At 39.5% G+C, this 23,115-nt stretch overlaps 1 pseudogene; it reads left to right on the top strand.

The window, feature by feature from the left end:
- Nucleotides 1-10,926: 10,926 nt before the first annotated feature.
- On the top strand, nucleotides 10,927-16,646 carry LOC147963167 (flavonoid 3'-monooxygenase CYP75B4-like; annotated as a pseudogene).
- The last annotated feature ends 6,469 nt before the right edge of the window (nucleotides 16,647-23,115 follow it).

Consider the following 23,115-nt stretch of genomic DNA (forward strand, 5'->3'; position numbering starts at 1 on the left):
CACATGATCTATTGCACAAACAAAGCTATTTTCCAATGTTTTATATTTTTTTTGAATTTTTTATTAATTTATAATGCCCTCTAGACTGACTGGTCAAACCATCGGTCTATACCTCGAGGGGGCATTGTAAAGTATTAATTTTCCAAATTTTCTTTCATAGCCATGTTTGAAACATGTGGGTCACCATGTACAACAAAATTTGGGTGATTTGGAGGTGGTGGAAAAAATCACGTATGTTCAAAAACTAGCTTAAGTCCAAATAGCCCCTCCGGAATGCGATGATTTTTTCGACCACCTCCAAATCACCCCTATTTTAGCACACATGATCTCTTGCACAAACAAAGCTAGTTTTCCAAGGTTTTATATTTTGTTGAATTTTTTATTAATTTATAATGCCCTCTAAACTGACTGGTCAAACCATCGGTCTATACCTCAAGGTGGCATTGTAAAGTATTAATTTTCCAACTTTTATTTAATAGCCATGTTTGGAACATGTGGGTCACCCTGTACAACAAAATTTGGGTCATTTGGAGGTGGTGGAAAAAATCACGTATGTTCAAAAACTGACAATGGCCCCTCCGGAATGCGATGATTTTTTCGACCACCTCCAAATCACCCCTATTTAGGCACACATTATATCTTGCACAAACAAAGCTAGTTTTCCAAGGTTTTATATTATTTTGAATTTTTTTATTAATTTATATTTCCCTCTAGACTGACTGGTCAAACCATCGGTCTATACCTCAAGGGGGCATTGTAAAGTATTAATTTTCCAACTTTTATTTCATAGCCATGTTTGGAACATGGGGTTCACCCTGTACAACAAAATTTGGGTGATTTGGAGGTGGTGGAAAAAATCACGTATGTTCAAAAACTGGCTTAAGACCAAATGGCCCCTCCGGAATGCGATGATTTTTTCGACCACCTCCAAATCACTCCTATTATGGCACACATTATCTCTTGCACAAACATAGCTAGTTTTCCAATGTTTTATATTTTTTTGAATTTTTTATTAATTTATAATGCCCTCTAGACTTACTGGTCAAACCATCGGTCTATACATCAAGGGGGCATTGTAAAGTATTAATTTTCCAAATTTTCTTTCATAACCATGTTTGGAACATGTGGGTCACCATGTACAAGAAATTTTGGGTGATTTGGAGGTGGTGGAAAAAATCACGTATGTTCAACAACTGGCTTGAGTCCAAATGGCCCCTCCGGAATGCGATGATTTTTTCGACCACCTCCAAATCACCCCTATTTTGGCACACATGATATTTTGCACCAACAAAGCTAGTTTCCTAGGTTATATATTTTTTTTGAATTTTTTTGTAATTTATCATGCCCTCTAGACTAACTGGTTAAACCATCGGTCTATACCTCAAGGGGATATTGTAAATATTAATTTTCCAAATTTTCTTTCATAGTAATATTTGGAACATGTGGGTCACCATGTACAAGAAAATTTGGGTGATTTGGAGGTGGTGGAAAAAATCACGTATGTTCAAAAACAGACAATGGCCCCTCCGGAATGCGATGATTTTTTCCACCACCTCCAAATCACCCCTATTTTGGCACACATGATCTCTTGCACAAACAAAGCTAGTTTTTCCAAGGTTTTATATTTTTTTGAATTTTTTATTAATTTATAATGCCCTCTAGACTGACTGGTCAAACCATCAGTCTATACCTCAAGGGGGCATTGTAAAGTATTAATTTTCCAAATTTTCTTTCATAGCCATGTTTGGAACATGTGGGTCACCATGTACGACAAAATTTGGGTGATTTGGAGGTGGTGGAAAAAATCACGTATGTGCAAAAACTAGCTTAAGTTAGACCATATGGCCCCTCCGGAATGCGATGATTTTTTCGACCACCTCCAAATCACCTCTATTCTAGCACACATGATATCTTGCACAAACAAAGCTAGTTTTCCAATATTTTATATTTTTTGAATTTTTTATTAATTTATAATGCCCTCTAGACTAACTGGTCAAACCATCGGTCTATACCTCAAGGGGGCATTGTAAAGTATTAATTTTCCAAATTTTATTTCATAGCCATGTTTGGAACATGTGGGTCACCATGTACAACAAAATTTGGGTGATTTGTAGGTGGTTGAAAAAATCACGTATGTTCAAAAACTGGCTTAAGTTAGACCAAATGGCCCCTCCGAAATGCGATGATTTTTTCGAACACCTCCAAATCAACCCTATTTTGGCACACATGATCTCTTACAAACAAAGCTAGTTTTCCAAGGTTTTATATTTTTTTTGAATTTTTTAGTAATTTATAATGGAATCTAGACTGACTGGTCAAACCATCGGTCTATACCTCAAGGGGGCATTGTAAAGTATTAATTTTCCAACTTTTCTTTCATAGTAATGTTTGGGGCATGTGGGTCACGATGTAAAAGAAAATTTGGGTGATTTGGAGGTGGTGGAAAAAATCACGTATGTTCAAAAACTGGCTTAAGTTACCAAATGGCCCCTCCGGAATGCGATGATTTTTTCGACCACCTCCAAACAAACCCTATTTTGGCACACATTATCTCTTGCACAAACAAAGCTAGTTTTCCTAGGTTTTATATTTTTTTGAATTTCCTATTAATTTATAATGCCCTCTAGACTGACTGGTCAAACCATCGGTCTATACCTCAAGGGGGCATTGTAAAGTATTAATTTTCCAAATTTTCTTTCATAGCCATGTTTGGAACATGTGGGTCACCCTGTACAACAAAATTTGGGTGATTTGGAGGTGGTGGAAAAAATCACGTATGTTCAAAAACTGACAATGGCCCCTCCGGAATGCGATGATTTTTTCGACCACCTCCAAATCACCCCTATTTAGGCACACATTATATCTTGCACAAACAAAGCTAGTTCTCCAAGGTTTTATATTTTTTTGAATTTTTTTATTAATTTATATTGCCCTCTAGACTGACTGGTCAAACCATCGGTCTATACCTCAAGGGGGCATTGTAAAGTATTAATTTTCCAACTTTTATTTCTTAGCCAGGTTTGGAACATGTGGGTCACCCTGTACAACAAAATTTGAGTGATTTGGAGGTGGTGGAAAAAATCACGTATGTTCAAAAACTGGCTTAAGACAAAATGGCCCCTCCGGAATGCGATGATTTTTTCGACCACCTCCAAATCACTCCTATTATGGCACACATGATATCTTGCACAAACAAAGCTAGTTTTCCAAGGTTTTATATTTTTTTGAATTTTTTTGTTATTTTATAATGCCCTCTAGACTAACTAGTCAAACCATCGGTCTATACCTCAAGGGGGCATTGTAAAGTATTAATTTTCCAAATTTTCTTTCATAGCCATGTTTGGAACATGTGGGTCACCATGTACAACAATATTTGGGTGATTTGGAGGTGGTGGAAAAAATCACGTATGTTCAAAAACTGGCTTAAGTTAAAAGACCAAATGGCCCCTCGGGAATGCGATGATTTTTTCGACCACCCCCAAATCAACCCTATTTTGGCACACATGATCTCTTACACAGACAAAGCTAGTTTTCCAAGGTTTTATATTTTTTGAATTTTTTAGTAATTTATAATGCAATCTAGACTGACTGGTCAAACCATCGGTCTATACCTCAAGGGGGCATTGTAAAGTATTAATTTTCCAAATTTTCTTTCATAGCCATGTTTGGAGCATGTGGGTCACGATGTAAAAGAAAATTTGGGTGATTTGGAGGTGGTGGAAAAAATCACGTATGTTCAAAAACTGGCTTAAGTTACCAAATAGCCCCTCCGGAATGCGATGATTTTTTCGACCACCTCCAAATCACGCCTATTTGGGCACACATTATCTCTTGCACAAACAAAGCTAGTTTTCCTAGGTTTTATATTTTTTTGAATTTTTTATTAATTTATAAAGCCCTCTTGACTGACTGGTCAAACCATCGGTCTATACCTCAAGGGGGCATTGTAAAGTATTAGTTTTCCAAATTTTATTTAATATCCATGTTTGGAACATGTGGGTCATCTTGTACAACAAAATTTGGGTGATTTGGAGGTGGTGGAAAATATCACGTATGTTCAAAAATTGGCTTAAGACCAAATGGCCCCTCCGGAATGCGATGATTTTTTCGACCACCTCCAAATCACGCCTATTTGGGCACACATTATCTCTTGCACAAACAAAGCTAGTTTTCCTAGGTTTTATATTTTTTTGAATTTTTTATTAATTTATAAAGCCCTCTTGACTGACTGGTCAAACCATCGGTCTATACCTCAAGGGGGCATTGTAAAGTATTAGTTTTCCAAATTTTCTTTAATATCCATGTTTGGAACATGTGGGTCATCTTGTACAACAAAATTTGGGTGATTTGGAGGTGGTGGAAAATATCACGTATGTTCAAAAATTGGCTTAAGACCAAATGGCCCCTCCGGAATGCGATGATTTTTTCGACCACCTCCAAATCACCCCTTATTTTGGCACACATGATCTCTTGCACAAACAAAGCTAGTTTTCCAATGTTTTATATTTTTTTAATTTTTTATTAATTTATAATGCCCTCTAGACTGACTAGTCAAACCATCGGTCCCTCAAGGGGGCATTGTAAATTATTAATTTTCCAAATTTTCTTTCATAGCCATGTTTGGAACATGTGGGTCACCATGTAAAAGAAAATTTGGGTGATTTGGAGGTCGTGGAAAAAATCACGTATGTTTAAAAACTAGCTTAAGTTAGACCAAATGATCCCTCCGGAATGCGATGATTTTTTCGACCACCTCCAAATCACCCCTATTTGGGCACACATGATCTCTTGCACAAACAAAGCTACTTTTACAAGGTTTTATATTTTTTCTGAATTTTTTTATTAATTTATAATGCCCTCTAGACTGACTGGTCAAACCATCGGTCTATACCTCAAGGGGGCATTGTAAAGTATTAATTTTCCAAATTTTATTTCATAGCCATGTTTGGCACATGTGGGTCACCATGTACAACAAAATTTGGGTGATTTGGAGGTGGTGGAAAAAATCACGTATGTTGAAAAACTGGCTTAAGTCCAAATGGCCCCTCTGGAATGCGATGATTTTTTCGACCACCTCCAAATCACCCCTATTTTGGCACACATGATCTCTTGCACAAACAAAGCTAGTTTTCGAAGGTTTTATATTTTTTTGAATTTTCTATTAATTTATAATGCCCTCTAGACTGACTGGTCGAACCATCGGTTTATACCTCAAGGGGCATTGTAAAGTATTAATTTTCCAAATTTTCTTTCATAGCCATGTTTGTAACATGTGGGTCACCATGTAAAACAAAATTTCGGTGATTTGGAGGTGGTGGAAAAAATCACGTATGTTCAAAAACTGGCTTAACTCCAAATGGCACCTCCGGAATGCGATGATTTTTTCGACCACCTCCAAATCACCCCTATTTTGGCACACATGATCTCTTGCACAAACAAAGCTAGTTTTCCAAGGTTCTATATTTTTTTGAATTTTTATTAATTTATAATGCCCTCTAGACTGACTGGTCAAACCATCGGTCTATACCTCAAGGGGGCATTGTAAATTATTAATTTTCCAAATTTTCTTTCATAGCCATGTTTGTAACATGTGGGTCACCATGTAAAAGAAAATTTGGGTGATTTGGAGGTGGTGGAACAAATCACGTATGCTCAAAAACTGGCTTAAGTTAGACCAAATGGCCCCTCCGCAATGCGATCATTTTTTCGACCATCTCCAAATCACCCCTATTTTGACACACATGATCTCTTGCACAAAAAAGCTAGTTTTCCACGGTTTTTTATTTTTTGAATTTTTTATTAATATATAATGCCCTCTAGACTAACTGGTCAAACCATCGGTCTATACCTCAAGGGGGCATTGTAAAGTATTAATTTTCCAAATTTTCTTTCATACCCATGTTTGGCACATGTGGGTCACCATGTACAAGAAAATTTGGGTCACAATTTTTGAATTTTTGCTGAATTTTTTATGCCCTGCCCAATGCCGGTTCGAAACATGCGGCTTCACGGAGCCACTATAAATTATACGAAAGGAGATCTTTCATATTACATATAATCAACTTGCATTTCATGAAAAACCTCCTTCATGTTACAAATAATCATTACACCTTTATTGAAATATTGTTTTTTGCACACACACACACACACCATCTTTAACTAATTTTTTATTAGTATTTGATGAAATGAAGGAATATGTGCTCAGTTACTGGAATATTTGATCATATGGTGGAGTATTTGCTATTTTTGCTTACTCAAATGAAGGAAATATGTCATATGTGTCGACGAACAATTTCCACTTACTTCACTAAAAAACATTAATTTACTTAACACGAAGTTTTACATTTGGTCCAATTTGCTTATGGGCAGAGCATGTTGCACAAGGCCACAGCATGGGAATTTATTGCACCATTGCCACAGCATGTTCCACATGGCCGCAGCATGGGAAGTGTTTGCAGCATGCCTGATCAGTGAAGCAACACCGATGCGGCATGTCTGATCATTGCAGCAGCTAAATTAAAGCAAATCATACATCTTAGGAACCATAATGGAAAATTTAAGGGACACAAATATAGATAGCAATATATACTTCTGCCATAGATGGCAGCATCCACACAGCACACTTGCTGATGCAAACCACTAGCATATTAGATATGTTTGGACCGCACATCACAGTACTGCACTTAGATAAAGTTCATACTAAATTACCACTACAAGTTTCCACCATCAGAATACCACACAAAGTTCACCAAAAGGACTGAGCCTTCCTACATCATACGACAACGAGGGTCTAGGGCAACTACATGTCAGGGTTTCTCAGGACCTTGTGGAGGGCAGAATGCTGAGCCCTGATCTTGTAGTCATCACTACTGATGGATGTAGCCCGACAATGCTCCATCAGATGCTCCAGCAACCTAGACCTGGGCTTGGGCCTGCTGCAGTAGGGGCACCGGTACTTGTCAGACCTCCAGTTGTAGTACCTAGCAGATCCTTGGGCCCTGATCTTCAGCACCTCCTTCTATTCAAACGACTCGACGTTCCCCTCGACCACATCATCTCCAGATTGATAATGCACACATTAATGACTAACATTAATACATTATGCATTCAAATACTATAAACATCTAACACTAAGTCAATGCACAAATAACATTTCAGCTAGGCCTTACCTCGTACGGCTCATCCTCATCACTGTCATAAGGGTAGTAGCCAGATGAGTCCCACTTCCTCTTCTTGCCAACAAGATCCTCCTTCTGCTATATTTTCAACCAAGCAAGTCATTTACAAGGAATTGAATTGCAGTTCAAATAATGTCATTACAAACAAGTTGATTTTGCATAATGATGGAAAGCTCCTAACTATATTTCATACACTATATATGAAGCTATATACATACTAAACAATTGGCTTATGAAAATACAAATTCATTCATATGGACATACAATTTCAGTTTTTGCTTTTGAACATGCATATGAAGGTATAGATGAATATCATTCCTCTCTTATTAACCCATGATATAGCAGTTTTTGACAGACAATGCAAATAGGACCTTTATATATAACTTCACAAACATGTCAGGTTTTCATTTCATTTGTAAATCTTAATAAATATTTAGTTCAGAGCAGTTCTCAATGATCACTCATAAGTCAGAATAAGTGAAATGGTGAAGCCTAACTCCTACATCTAATTAAAATACCCTAACTCCAGCATCTAATTAAAAAACACTAACTCCTACATCCACTGGAACATTGAATCACAAAATTTACGTACATATATCATTGGATATAAATGGATCCACTACAAATAACACTAACTCATACATCTAATTAAAATATCATAACTCTTACTTCTACTGCATCATTCAGTCACACCATTTAATTACATTTATCTCTTCCTATAAATGAATCCAATACAAAAGAAACCTAACTAAACATCTAATTAAGAAACACTAACTAGTACATCTACTACATCATTCAATCACAGAATCTATATAACTGTCTATAAATGAATAATACAAATGAACCTTAACTAACCAACTAATTAAAAAACCATAACTACTACATCTACTGGATTATTCAATCATACATCCTACATATAACTGGCTATAAATGAATCCAATACAACAAAACCCTAAGTAAACATCTAATTAAAAAACCCTAACTACTACATCTACTAGATGATTCAATCACAGATTCTGTATATATCTGTCTATAATTGAATCCAATACAAATAAACCTTAAAACCCATAACTACTACATCTACTGGATGTGATTCAATCACAAACTCTACTTATCAGTGGCTCTAATTGAATCTAGTATAAAAAATCCCCAACTAAACATCTAACTAAAAAACCCTAACTACTACATCTACTGGATGTGATTCATTCACACATTCTACATATCAAAGGATATAAATGATTCCAATACAAATAAACCCTAACTAAACATCTAATTAAGAAACCCTAACTAGTACATCTATTGGATGTGATTCAATCACAAATACAACATATCCGTCGCTCTAATTGAATCCAATACAAAAAATCCCCAACTTAACATCTCATTAAAAAACCCTAACTACTTGATCTACACAATGTTCAATCATAGAATCAACTAAACATCTAATTAAGAAACGCTAACTAGTACATCTACTGGATGTGATTCAATCACAGATACAACATATCTGTGCCTCTAATTGAATCCAATACAAAAAATCCCCAACTTAACATCTCATTAAGAAACCCTAACTACTTGATCTACTAGATGATTCGATCACAGAATCAGCTAAACATCTAATTAAGAAACCCTAACTAGTACATCTACTGGATCTGATTCAATCAGAGATACAACATATGTGTGCCTCTAATTGAATCCAATACAGAAAATCCCCAACTTAACATCTCATTAAAAACCCTAACTACTTGATCTACTGGATGATTCAATCATATAATCGAAACTTAACCTTCACTATAAATCAATCAAACATCTAAAAACCCTAACTATCAAAAGGGGATGCAGCAATTAGCAACTACAAAAAACACTAACACCCAAAACTACTACTTAACGGGGGTAACTAGCAACGGAGGGGACTGCTGGCAAGGATTACCTGCAGGTCCACGTGCTCGCCGCCGGCCTCCGCAGGTCCATCAGACGGGCTGCTCGACGCCGTCACGCCAAGCACCGGCACGGCTGAGTCCGCCAGGACCACCTTCTTCTCCTCCAGATCCGACGCCGCAGCGACCGATCCAACGCGTGGGGACGCAGCAGCTCCTGCACCCGCGCCGCCGATGAGGGTTTGCACGGCATCTGCCACGGTCTCCGCGCTCGTCTTCTGTAGATCTCTGCCCGCGACGGCGGCTTCGCGATGGCCTTGCTCCATCCGAGCCAGAAGCAAGCAGGAGAAGAGAGGGACGCGGCGGTGGTGAGCGAGCAGGTGGGGTGGCCGGTGAGGGAGACGATGAGGCAGAGCAGAGAGGAGGGAGAGGGAGGCAATTTGGGGGAAATGGGGTGGGCGATGCGGCCGGTGCCCGTTCCCCTCCTCTTATACTAGCGGGCTTTTTTGGAAACTACCCACGAACACGTGCACACGCACGACTGCGGGGAAACGGAACCACCAGCGTATAATACACGTACACGCCCGGCGTACAATAGTACACGGGCCGACGCAGGCTCATACAGGGCTCTAGGACTTGTCTATGCGCACTATACACCCACCTGAAATGACCATCGTGCCCCTAGTTACGAACCGCCATCGACGCATCTGGACCGTCCTTGTGTTTTTCCCACTCGCGTTCAGCCCGGGGGGAGCACTGGAGCAGAAACGATAGTGCTTGTTATGTTTTGATCCAAATTCATATATAAGTATAAAGCCTATCTTCTGACCAAGCGGAGTGGAGGCCCGTCGTCAAGAGCTCGCCGTGAAGGACCCCTGCGATACGGGTCAGTTGCGACCGGCATAGGCCACATCTACTATATATATCCTTTGTAAGCCACCGCATGAGATGAGATCATCGTTGTAAATCCCAGCATTTGTAAACTCTCATTATATAGTGAAGATTTGTTGACTGGTGTCTGTGGTTTTTCCCTTCGTGTTAGAGAGCCTTTTCACATTAAAATCCTTGTGTCCCCTGGGTTTGATTCGTTCTTTGTCATTGGTTTTGCCTGCGTATCAATAACTAGCGGCATCACAGTCTTGTTTCTGTTTAGGGTTTCGATGACGTGGCATCAATGAACTACGACCTACCGTTGTTGGATTACAACACAAGGTTTTCAATGAATCTGTTATGAATCATGACAGCTTGTCCACAGATGTTTCGTCAAATACTTCTGAAGTGCCACAACAAGTTACTGTGTAGGTGCGGCACCTTGATGAGGAGGAAAATGAAATTGTTGATAATGATGATGCTCCTCCAGATTCATCGACTAATGATAATGATGCTCCAGATAGAAAAAATCATGATAATGATGTTGTGCAGCACTCACCCCGGTTTGGCAACAATAAAATCAGTCTCTTGCAGCTAGCATGCAAAAGAGGATCATTAAAACCTAAATGCCTAATTGAATAGCATTACCTTGTTCATTATGCTTTTAGTTGTGCTGAACAAGTTGAGAACTATCATGAGACATCCACGTACGTTAACGCCGTTGTTTCCGGTGAGCGCAAGAAGTGGAATTCTGCTATGCATGAAGAGATGTAGCTACCTGAGAAAAATGACACGTGGAATATTAATTGAGAATTGCCTCACCAAATAAATCAGTGTACAACGTCTCGCTAATAGCACACACTATAACGCTTTATACCACACTAATAACTTATTATGAGGCCGTCCCTATTTTGCTGTACAATGCTATTTTTCTCCTTGGTGGTAGCTCAACATGGCAAATTCATAACCTCATTCGTCTAATGCACTCTACATGCATGCAGAACTTGTTCGAGGCGGGCACGGACACGACATCGATCACGGTGGAGTGGGCCATGGCAGAGCTGATCCGGCAACCGGACGTCCTGAAGCAGGCGCAGGAAGAGCTGGACACCATCGTGGGCCGCGAGAGGCTCATCTCGGAGTCAGACCTGCCGCGTCTCACCTTCCCGCGCTTGGTCATCAAGGACAATTTCCGGCTGCACCCATCGACGCCGCTCTCGGTACCGCGGATGGCCACCGAGGAGTGTGAGGTCGCCGGCTACCGCATTCCCAAGGGGACAGAGCTTCTAGTGAATGTGTGGGGGATCGCCCGCGATCCGGCCCTGTGGCCTGACCCGCTGGAGTTCAGGCCTGCCCGGTTCCTCCCCGGAGGGTCGCACGCCGACGTCAACATCAAGGGAGGTGACTTCGGGCTGATACCATTTGGGGCGGGCCGGAGTGTTAGATAATAACGAGAAATAAAGGAGACAAAGAGACATGGATTTTTATGTGGAAACCCTTGCGGGAGAAAACCACGGATGCATGAAGGCGCAATCACTATGACGAGGAGTATTAAAAGCACGAGACGACAGACCATCTTAGGTGCGACTACATGGGGTATATATGAGGGCAATACATGAGAGTCCTTAGAGGACAAGTAAACGATTTATACTCATACGCGTCAACGTCAACGCAAAGGCCCACATCGGTTATACTACGTCTAGTCCAACATGGTATAATTTGGATCACAATTTAACAATCTTCACCTTGATCCAACTTCCCTCAAGTAGTCGAAGAAAAGTAAATAACTCCATCCAAATCAGTATAAACACCTTGTGCGTCAAAGTCCATCGGACTAGTGAGAAATACCAACTAAGCCTGAGCAAAGCTCAAACTTATTGGTCGGAACTAGCTTTGTCATCATATCAACAGGATTATCAAGAGTACTTATCATGCATACCTTCAAATTGCCTTCAGCAACAACATCTTGAATATAATGAAATATGACATCAATGTGCTTTGTCCTCTCATGATACATTGGATTCTTTGCAAGATATATAGCACTTTGACTATCACTAAATACGGTAGGGCAAGATGAATCTCCACAAAGCTCAGCGTACAAACCTCTCAACCAGATAGCTTCTTTGCATGCCTCAGAAATAGCCAAATACTCGGCATCAGTAGTGGAACAAGCCACAATAGACTACAAAGTTGCTCTCCAACTCACAGCACAACCACCAATGGAGAAAACATAACCCGTGAGTGATCTTCTCTTATCCAAATCACCAGCAAAATCAGAATCAACAAAACCAACAAGTCCATCTCTAGTTTTCCCAAACTGTAAAGAAGCATTAGAAGTACCACGCAGGTATCTGAAAATCCATTGAACTGCTTTCCAATGCTCTTTTCCAGGATTAGCCATGTATCTACTGACAACACTCAATGCATAAGATAAATCTGGACGAGAACAAACCATGGCATACATAAGTGAACCAACTGCACTCGAATAGGGAACTCTAGACATGTACTCAATATCAGCATCTGACTTAGGACATAAAGCTGATGATAATTTGAAGTGTGCGGCTAACGGAGTACTCACCGGCTTGGCATTATGCATATTAAAATGTTGAAGAACTTTATCAATATATCCCTTCTGACTCAGGTATACTTTTCCAGATGGTCTATCTCTGGATATTTCCATGCCAAGGATTTTCTTTGCTGCATCCAAATCCTTCATCTCAAATTCATTACTCAATTGCTTCTTTAGTTCATTAATTTCTGGCATGCTCTTTGCACCAATTAGCATATCATCAACATAAAGGAGTAAATAAATAGTTGAACCATTGACAGTTTTCAAATAGACACAACTATCATAATTAGACCTTTTGAAACCTTGAGAGAGCATAAAGGTGTCAAATCTCTTGTACCACTGTCTAGGGGATTGCTTCAATCCATAAAGAGATTTCTTTAACTTACAGACAAGCTTTTCTTTTCCAGGAATAACAAAACCTTCAGGTTGTTCCATATAAATATCCTCTTCTAATTCTCCATGTAAGAATGCAGTTTTAACATCCAGTTGCTGAAGCTCAAAATCATTCATGGCAACAATACTAAGTAAATTGCGAATAGATCTATGCTTCACAACAGGAGAAAAGACTTCGTTATAGTCAATACCTGGAACCTGACTATAACCTTTAGCAACTAACATTGCTTTATATCTTGTCTCATCATTAGGAGAAACACCTTCTTTCCTCTTGAAAACCCACTTACAACGAATAGGTTTCTTCTCTCTAGGCAATCTTACTAAATCCCAAGTGCCATACTTCTCAAGTGATTCCATCTCATCATGCATAGCAGTCATCCACTTATTACTATCACCAGAAAAAATAGCCTCGGAATATGAAGAAGGTTCAGCATTACCTTTAATTTCTTCTGCAACAGATAAAGCAAAAGAAACAATATTGCACTCTTCAATTAAACTGTCAGGTTTATTAGTACCCCGCCTAACTCTGTCACGTGCAAGATTCCAACTGGGTGGGACAATAGGCTGATTTGGAGTGGGAGTGACATGATCATCATTAACGACGGGTTCATCATGTGCATCAACAATTTCATTACCAGTTGTATCACCGGTTTCAATAACATGCTCCACCTGAACAGTAGGCTCCTGAACAATAGGCTGTTGTTCACTCTCAAGGGAACATTAGTAGATGAAACATCATGTAACATAGTAGATTCATTAAAGATAACATTTCTGCTAATAACAACCTTCTGGGTTTCAGGATTCCATAATTTAAATCCTTTAACACCACATTTATAACCAAGAAAGATGCACTTAACAGCTCTAGGCTTCAACTTTCCATTATCAACATGAGCATAAGCAGTGCAACCAAAAACTCTCAATTGTGAATAATCAGCAGGTGAACTAGACCATACCTCAATTGGAGTTTTCTTATTAAGAGCAATAGATGGTGCTCGATTAATGAGATAACAAACAGTGCGAAGCGGCCTCGGCCCAAAAAAGCCTATGCAAACCTGCATTGGACAACATGCAACGGGCTCTGTAAACAATGGTCCTATTCATACGCTCGGCACACCGTTTTGTGGAGGAGTATAAGGAACGGTGTAGTGTCTGACAATGCCTTCAGACTTGTAATAATTCTTAAATTGCTTAGAACAGAATTCCATACCATTATCAATGCGAAGTATCTTTACCTTCTTTTCAGTTTGTCTCTCAATCATAATCTTCCACTCCTTAAATGCTGAGAATGCTTCATATTTATGCTTAAAGAAATAAGGCCATACTTTTCTCGAATAATCATCAATAATAGTCAGCATGTAACTAGCACCACCTAGTGACTTCTTGCGAGATGGTCCCCATAAATCAGAATGAACATAATCAAGAATACCTTCAGTTGTATGAACCGAAGTGTTGAAATTCACCCTCTTGTCTTTGCCGAAGATACAATGCTCACAAAATTTCAATTTACCAGGTTCATATCCATCAAGAAAACCTCTCTTATTTCACTCTGCTAAACCAAGTTCACTCATATGTCCAAGACGCATGTGCCAAAGGTTAGCAGCATCACAATCAGAATTCTTTGAAACAACCGGAGTAGCGTTACCTGAAACGATAGAACCTTGAAGGTAATAAAGACCATTGGTCGAACTTAAGTCACCTTTCATCACAACAAGGGAGCCTTTGGTGACCTTCAAAACACTATCTCCACTTGAATACTTGTACCCCTTTGCATCAAGGGCACTCATAGAAATAATATTTCTCTTCATCTTCGGAATATACCGAACATCTATCAAAGTTCTGATTATGCCATCAAACATCTTGATTCGAATAGAACCAATGCCTTCAATCTTGCATGGTGAATTATCAAAACCCAAAACGGAACCAGCAGAAGTAGTGGAATCAAAAGTATTAAACCAATCTCTATGTGGACACATATGAAAAGTGCATGCGGTGTCAAGTACACACTCATCATTGGTCTCAGCATATCCAGCAATAACGGCAAGAGCATCATCGGAATTATCATCACGAGCAACGTTAGCAGAATTTTCACCTTGTTTGTTACCTTTCCTCTTTTCTTTATTCTGCAACTTGAAACACTCTGAGATGTCATGCCCGTCTCTCTTGCAATATCTGCAATATTTCTTGTCTCTGGATTGCGACTGGCCCCTGTGGCCGTTCTTACTTTTATCTCTGTTTCCATTATTGGAGTTCTTCTCCTTTGTCCTACCACGAACAAATAATCCCTCGGCTTGGGATGAACTCGAACCATCATGAGGCATCATTAATTTCATCTTCTCCTTAGAGTTCAAAGCTTCATAAACTTCATTAAGCGTGAGAGTATCACGACTGTATAATATAGTGTCTCTAAAATTGGTATAAGAACTTGGCAGTGAACAAAATAACATTAAAGCAGTATCTTCCTTTTCATACTTAACATCCATTGTAGCTAGATCAGATATGATCTCTTTAAATTCTGAAATATAATTCAAAACATTACCTTCCTCGGGTAACTTGTGCGGGAATAATTTTTGCTTCAGATGCATCTTACTGGTGAGATCTTTCGTCATGCAAATCCCTTCCAGCTTTAACCATAGAGCAGCGCCAGTTTTCTCTCTCAAAACTTCCTGCAAAATATTATTATGCAAATGGAGTTGAATTTTTGACAAAGCCTTACGATCAATTCTTTTCTCCTCATCAGTCCAGTCCTCAATTCGGTTCTTTCCAAAATTATCCAGTGCTTCATCATAGTTGGTCTGTGCCAACAACGCCCGCATCTTGACTCGCCATAGGATAAACCTTGTGTCACGGTCCAGTGGCGGAAGATCATACTTCACGGAAGCCATGAGTAGATAACTTGGTAGCTCACAGATGTGGATGTAGCAATTGAAAATCCGAACTGTAGTTTCACGTGCAGTGGTAGTCAACTAGTACTCGAGTAGATGACGTGTGAACAAACAACAGATCAGATCAGGTAGGCTTCAAATTGATCGTACTTGACGCAGTAGTACTGGTGCGCAGCGATCTGTGCAGATCGCTCCGCCTCGATACTTGATCCCTCATGGACTGCAGCTGCAGACAACGCAGCAGATGACGCACCCGCCGTCTGTCGGTCTTGGCGGATTAATTAATAGGGGAAATCGACCTCGCCTCGGACTCGGCGGATCGCAGGATGCAGCGATGCGCACAGAACGCCAACCCTAACTCTCGTCTCTGATCTCGTATCTGTAACCTCAGTTTTGTATATCATTTGTTAGATAATAACAAGAAATAAATGAGACAAAAAAACACTGATTTTTATGTGGAAACCCTTGCGGAGAAAACCACGAACGCACGAAAGCGCAATCATTATGACGAGGAGTATTACAAGCACGAGACGACATACTGTCTTAGGTGCGACTACATGAGATATATATGAGGGTAATACATGAGAGTCTTTAGAGGACAAGTAAACGAATTATACTCGTACGCGTTGACGTCAACACAAAAATTCATACCGGTTGTACTACATCTAGTCCAATATAATATAATTTAGATCACAATTTAACACGGAGGATATGCGCGGGCCTCGGCTGAGGCATTAGGATGGTTGCCGTGACCACCGCCACGTTGGTGCACTCGTTCAACTGGGAGCTGCCGGCAGGCCAGACGCTGGACATGGAGGAGACATTTTCTCTGCTGCTGCAGCTGGTGCCTAGGCTGCTCCCATCGGCATACCAAATCGCATAATGTTCTGTTGCTTAGCCTTGGCGGCCAGGCACTGTGACATGGAAAATAACATTGTGTGCTGTTTTGACAAGTTTAATAAGCCACTGTGACAAGGAAAATAACATTTGTAGGGTGAGCTTGTGTACGAAAGAAGATCTGCTTTGTTGTTTTGGAAAAACAACTTCGTTTTCCTGTCACGAATAAGAGATCATTGGGATTGGTGCGAATATGATTGTTGTTGTATATTTTCTTATCATTTTTTCTTTGCTTCAGAGTTTCTTTTTCCTTTTTACTCCACCAAGTCACCAACGCACATCCTCGGCCTTGTTTGTCTTTTCTAGTTACTTGTATTTTCTTTATGTGTGTACATTAGTGTTGACTATTTTCATCCTTATTATGCAGAGGCCTGGTGTGTGATCATTGTATCAGTACCCCTTATGCTTCATTTTAAACTAATAAAGTTCACCCTTTGTCAGCAAAAATTAGCTGACTAAATAAAAACTACGTGTTAGTAAAAAACTAAAACAAACGAAACAAATTTCTTTTAAGAAAAGATGGGCATCGGTATCTATCTATTATATAATAAAAATATCTAATTGGCTAGAAAGTCCCACATTAATCAGGAATATCTGGTTGGAAAATATGTAGGCCCTAACTTAAATCACTCAAAAGCTTAGATCTAATGTAGGAAATTACAATTTTCACCTTAGACGACTGGTTGGATTATTACCAAAAATACTAGATAGTTAATTTAGTACGTAGACCAGTCCAGTGAAAATAATCTTATTATATATTTCAGAGAGAGAGAGAGAGAGAGAGAGAGAGAGATTTTCACATCTCCATAAGTGCATTGCTTTTAGCAAAATATTCACATATATATGGAATAACTATCTAACTAATAAATTGGAGAATGTGTGTGCGTGTGCGCGCGCGCGCGTGGGCATGTGCGTGTGCGTGTGCGTGTGCGTGTGTGTGTGTGTGTGTGTCTGTGTGTGTGTGTGTGTGTGTGTGTGTGTGTGTGGGTGTAAATTCATGTATTTTGAACAAGTGAGTAAACAACAACATGGAGATCCAGACAAGATGAAAGAATGGGTAAAACATTATGTTTTTTATTCACTTCACCAATCATTAATTTCTTATTCGATTCAAATGACCATCCGAATTTCAAAAGGTTCAGTAGGTACCGGATAAATACTCATAAAGTTTTGTTTGATTTTTCACAGGTTTTATTCATCTTAAATTTAATCTGCACATATCTTCATGTGAAACGATATTTTTTTACATTAAAAACATAGGATTAAAAAACAAAACAACACCAGGCTAGAAAATGCCACAATAAAAATAATTACATATATTAGCATTGTAGACCTTGTACCAATATATCGTCACAGTTAGGCATAAACTATCTTACACTAACTTGTCAATATTTATTATTGTACATAAACACCAGCCAACAAACTCAATGGAAGAACTCATGATTTGCTAACATATCATATTCATGTATCTTCAAGTAGTACACATGCAAGATAGACATGTTTCAACTTTATCTTTACTTGTAGTCTTTTCTTAATATTCGGATTTTAGAAATGACATGGGACTAATTATTCCATATAATAAGGGCCTTTTGATTGTAAAGAAAGGTGAATGAAAAACATATGAAGAGCAAAATTTCCTTTTGGTGACGCTACTAATCCGTTTGCTTCAATGAAACTGCGGACATTGCCCTTTCAACCGATCTCAGTTTCACAAGAAAAGCGTAAAAAATGTAAACCACTTGGACATCATTTTTAGTTACTACAGACGAAGAATATTATTGAGCTATTTCATTGCAACGTAACATGTTATTTGTACCCTGTTCGTGTTGTTTGACATGTGTTTAACCGCTTTTATGAGGATTCATATGTTTTACTATTCCCGTGAACCAAACATCCGACCCTGGATATCTTCACAAATTAACTTTTTATTTCCAATTTTCCGTTAATTCAATGCGTAAAATTATTTAAGTCATAATAATCCGCAAACCAAAGAGGTTCTAAATATGTTTGTTTGATTAGGATTTTCTATTTAGCGACGGCTATGGATTCAAACAAAAAATTTCCAGCCCCATAATATAAGTACCTACAAAAATAAGATTTAATTTGAAGCATTTAAGAATAATAAATATGATGTCCTGGCATTTGTGGCATTTGGGAGGGCCACTATACTAGTTACCATAAAGAGGGAAGAAAAATATATTAAAAAAACTCATAAGAAATGATGATAAAAACTTCGGAACCCTAACCCTAGACGTGGCCAAAGCGGAGAATCAACGTTGCGTAAAGTTGACAGCCTACCATAGGAATAAGATGCACTGCTCTACCAAATCAATTGTCCTTTTGTTGAGCTACTCAAAGCCGGTGTATCTTAAAGGAAAAGATTTTCAAGTATGTGATGATGCCAATCCAACGTGCTTCAGTTGTTGGGTGTACATACCGCTTCCTCGGTCGGCTATGTTGTAAAATACATACACATTATTCTCTCCTGTTAAATACTAAATTTACAGTTATATACTGAGATCAGAGAGAATCAGTTCTTGTTTTAGCGCCTTGGTACGCTATCAGTGCTAGATTTTCCTGAACTGCTAACCTCAGGTAGAGTTAGAGAGGGAAGCACAGAAACGATAACTCTGAGACTTCCGATAATATAGTTCAGATCAGTCCGCTGTCAACCATGCATGCATGTCCCTTGGATGATGATAAATCTGATATCATCAATGCCCCCGTTCACATCAGTAAAGGATATTTGTCTCTTGCTTGAGCAGATGAAGTCTCGGGCACGTAAAGCACTAGTGATGTAAAGCACCAGCACAAAGAATAAGGAGATCTTTATCAATCCATGGCATGATTGCATGCCTTTTTTTTGCCAAGCCTAACATGCAAGAGGTCCAACAAGAGAGGAGACGCACACCTAGCAGCAGAACGTGGTCAGAGCAGACACCTAACTGAACACATCCAAATGCTACATTTGCTCTGCCGGTTAGGTCCGTGGCTGTGATAAAGGTCTGTGACCACTTGAAACCTTCTAGCTAGCTGCTTCTCTGGTCCTTCTATTTTCCAAAGCAACAATGCACCTGCCGTTCCCTTTTGGAGAACAGCAAGCATCTTCTCCTGGTAGCTAGTAATGCTCGTCCAACCTTTTTTAAGTTCAGGCCTAAAATAATTAACAGCAGCTTAAACCAAACAACTTTCAGCTCCGTACATGGTTTCCTTTCTGTTGTTCTCTGAACACCCACGGCCAGGAGATGAAGGGAAGGCAGGACTGATCTATCATTCACAGTACCACATACACATACAAAAGAGAATTTGGGCTTACGCTTGCAGGACATGGTTTCATCTTGAATACTTTCTGATTATTGCACGGTGCTTGAAAGTGGACGAGGCAACAGAAATATGGTGGCCACCGATCGTGGAAGCCGAGTTGTTCCCCGGACCTGCATACTCCACCGCGTGATCTGAAAGATATCGCAAATGAGCGGAGTTTTCTGGAGCCCATAATGGGTGGATTAGATAATACTCCATTCGTCCGAATTACTTGACTGTTAGAGACATCCATATAAAACAATTAATTTGGGATGGAGGAAATACTAGACCTATAGACCCGCTCATCAATGATGAGTGGGCAGTGATGCACCCTTATGCGGCTCTTAGAACATGAACTGTAATCACTATGATGACCGCCGCTAATAGTTGACACTGAATATTATGCTTAGAATTCGTCAGGTCTGGCCATGTGAAACGGTTTAATTTGAGGCTTGGTGGTTAAAGGAGAATGTGTTAAGTGAAACTGTACAGGAGGCATAGAATGAAGTGGGGCTGATCCGACAACAAATAAATCCATGATGAACTCGATCAGATGCATTGTATGTTCCATGACTGGGATCAAAGGGTAACTACTGGAATAAGCGTCTACGCCAAGTGCTTTCACCTACGCCGAGTACCAAACTGTGGGCTCTCCGCAAACACTTTGTATGTCTGATAATGACGCTCCAGATACATAGATTCATGCAAAATTAGTTCCTTGTAGCTGGCAGTAAGCACTCATATTGCTCCTCATTTCAAATTTTCATCTTCTCAATGTCCTAGTACGGATGAAGATGTTGAGTATATGTCAAGAGTTCCATATTCTACTGTTGTCGGTTCTTTAATGTATGCCATGGTGTATTCTTTTCCTGATTTGTCATCCGCAATGAGTTTGGTGAGTAGATACATGGCTAACCTTGCCAAAGAACATTGGAAGGTTGTTTAGTGGATTTTCAGGTACCTTCATGGCACTTTCAACACTTTTTTGAAATTCGGCAAGACTGATGAGGGACTAGTTGGCTATGTGGATTCGGTTTTTGCTTCCTGCAATTTGGATAACAAGAGGTCCATCACAGGTTATGCGTTCACTATTAGTGGTTTTGTCATGAGTTGGAAAGCAAGGCTGCAGCAAGTAGTTACCTAATCTACCACTAAAACATAATACATAGCTATTATAGAAGCATTAAAGAATTAGTTTGCCTAAAAGGATTGTTTTTTAGCTTCATGAAGATAACTCTTGCATTAATTTGTTTTATGACAGTCAGAGTGCTATATACCTTACTAAGGGTCAGATGTTCCATTAGAGGACAAAACACATTGATGTCAAATACCATTATGTTGAGACATTGTTGATCAAGGTAAACTGAAGGTATGCAAGATTAATACTGATGATAATCCTGCTGATATGATGGTAAAGCTAGTCCTGAACTTAGTTGGTACAACTGTTTAGCCCTAGTACTTGTTTGGCATCGAAAGTGTTTCCTTTGTCGTTCAGGGAAAATGTTCTCTTTCATGCTACAAGATGGAATTTTTCTCAAGGTAGAGTTTGTTATCTTATGAGACAAATTGATATATTACTCCTATACAAGATGTTGGAGTGTACCCGCCTCCATGGGCTCCTCGTGGGCGAAGAGCCCCTCCGAGCCATCCGTTGCTGGCTTACTCCGTGCGCGGTAAGGGAGCCGGACCCACCTGTCAGCGCCGTTCGTCCGTGCGGGGCATGTTCGGTTGTGCCAGCTGTGATGCGTTGTGGTCGCACCGTCGGCTCACGCGTGGGCTCGTTTTGGCCTGTATCATTGCTCCTGCGTAATCGCTTGGATTTGCATGTGTTGCATCTAGCCATCTCCACTAAGCTCAGTTGTGCGATTGGACCTAGCAGTCGACCGTCTCACATTCATCCCGTACGCGCGGATAATGTTTGAGGCATTGCACGTGCACTGCTATGGTGAACCTGTTAGAGAGATCTGGTGACGCGCTGCTCCGATTCTTCTTACGCTGGGAGTATTGTGTGTCTAGTGGTAATCTCATTATCTATCTTGTAAGCATGCTCTTGGGTGATCTACGCGGTACGAATTTTTTCTGTTATGCATAGTTGCATGCCATCTAGCCCAATAGAAACCCACTTCCGGTTGACATATACTTCATGTCCAAGATATTATCTACTGTCCCACTTAATTATATACACTAGTAGAAAAGGGGGCTTTGTTCCAGGCCGGGTAACCCCATTAGTCCCGGTTCAGTTCAGAACCGGGACCAATGGGTGCATTTATCTCGGTTCGTGCGGCTAAGGCATTAGTCCCGGTTCACTTGGGCCCTTTAGTCCCGGTTCGTGCCACGAACCGGGACTAAAGGATGCGAAGGCCATTAGTCCCGGTTGGTGGCACCAATGGGACTAAAGGTCTAACCTTTAGTACCGGTTGGTGCCACCAACCGGGACTAATGGCCTTTGAGGCATTAGTACCGGTTCATGGCACGAACCGGTACTAAAGGGATGGAAATGTCAAAAAAATAAAATAAAATAAGTTTCCCATGTGATATGTGGTCTAGTTGTTGGGAAAATTTACAAATATGAATTTCAACTTTATTTACAAATATGAATTTTGACTTTATTTGTAAAATGGGTATAACTTTTGCATACGAATTCGGATTAAATAGTTTTTTATATGAAAAATCATCTACTCGAAAAGTTACATCCGATGGAGAACACCTACGGCCTGTTTGCAAATTTGTAGAATCCTCAAATTCCAAAAGGAAAAAAAGTTATGCTTAAATTTCAGTTTTTTAAAATTTTCATTAAATCTGGTCAAACTATGGTCAAACTAGTTATTCAAGAAGTATTAGTGTTACTAAATAATTATTCAAGAATATTAGTGTTATTAAATAATTATTTCAGTTTTTTTGAATTTTGGTCAAATCTGGTCAAACTATGGTCAAACTATGGTCAAACAATGGTCAAACTACTTATTCAAGAAATATTAGTGTTACTAAAAAATTATTTTTTTAGAACAATAGTTTCAAACTCAAACAATGAAATGTGTGACTTCATGCTCAAGCTAAACTCCTGAGGGTTAATAGGATTGACATCTTACTATTGTCAGGAAAACAACGAGTGCAGACCTGGAAACGAGGGAGAATAGAACCCAGAAGTTAAG

The sequence above is a fragment of the Triticum urartu genome, chromosome 6A (genome assembly GCF_056163025.1).
Source record: "Triticum urartu cultivar PI428250 chromosome 6A, HENAU_Tu73, whole genome shotgun sequence".
Classification (NCBI taxonomy): Eukaryota; Viridiplantae; Streptophyta; class Magnoliopsida; order Poales; family Poaceae; genus Triticum; species Triticum urartu.